This window comes from Oncorhynchus kisutch, unplaced genomic scaffold (genome assembly GCF_002021735.2).
Source record: "Oncorhynchus kisutch isolate 150728-3 unplaced genomic scaffold, Okis_V2 Okis06b-Okis10b_hom, whole genome shotgun sequence".
Taxonomy (NCBI): Eukaryota; Metazoa; Chordata; class Actinopteri; order Salmoniformes; family Salmonidae; genus Oncorhynchus; species Oncorhynchus kisutch.
In genome coordinates this window covers 18,492,769-18,493,574 of record NW_022261983.1, presented here as the reverse complement: position 1 = coordinate 18,493,574, position 806 = coordinate 18,492,769, and the positions used below count along the sequence as shown (strand labels likewise).

The following is an 806-nucleotide window of genomic DNA, read 5'->3' as shown; positions in this document are numbered from 1 at the left end:
ATTTCACTACATTCCCGACGAAAAGTATATACATTTTTACCGAATCCCTTTTCCCCCTGACACTCAACATATATTTAGAATTATTTTACGCAAACCAGACTGCACCATTCTCTTTTTTTTTAAATGTTCTTTTACGGAAAAACTTTCAAATTATTTATACTTTTACTTTTGATACTTTAGTATATATATACAAATTTAAACAACAACAAATACATTTAGACTTTTACTCAAGTAGACGACTTCTGTCATGAACGTTTAAAAATGATTATGTAAAAAAGCAGTTCCGAAAACCATCGGCCGCTTCTCAGAATGTGGTCACTGGTGTATTATGGGGGAAGGGCATCAGATAAACTGAAACTCACGTGGATTCCTGCTTCAACAACGAGACTGTTTGAAAAGTGAAGAGACTGGTTCTTTTTCTGTGAAGCGACAGTTTTACTATAAATGTTGACTGGAAGCGAAACCCGCCAGAGAGAAGCTAGAGAGAGAGACACCCCTAGCGGAGAGGACAGTTACTGAGGATTTCTCAGAAACGGTGTTCACTTTAAAACGAAAGCGAAACTGATGTGTGTTGGTGTAGTGTACGGTCCTGAACGTTTATTTAGCTCCTTACCGATCACCAGCGGACAGATGTTCAAACCAACAAGGAGAGAGAGTAAGAGAGGACGTGAAAGACGATGTGGATATACTATACCGTCGGATTACCGCGTCTTCTCTCTACTAGTTTGGACGTTTATTGATGATCAAGAACAGGATTAATACCGCTGTGATTCTGTGATTAAAAACGGATTCTGCGTCGGAAAATA

The 806-nt window shown here is 38.6% G+C and overlaps 1 protein-coding gene across 2 annotated transcripts in view; it reads left to right on the top strand.

Moving 5' to 3' along the window:
• Positions 1-382: 382 nt before the first annotated feature.
• Positions 383-806, top strand: part of LOC116359993 (suppressor of cytokine signaling 1-like) — a 6,262-nt gene continuing 5,838 nt past the window's right edge. Inside the window, exon 1 of one of the 2 annotated variants that reach the window (XM_031814335.1) lies at positions 383-806. This exon is cut by the window's right edge and continues 51 nt beyond it. The gene's annotated coding sequence lies outside the window, so the exon portion shown is untranslated. The other variant, XM_031814336.1, reaches the window with a different exon arrangement.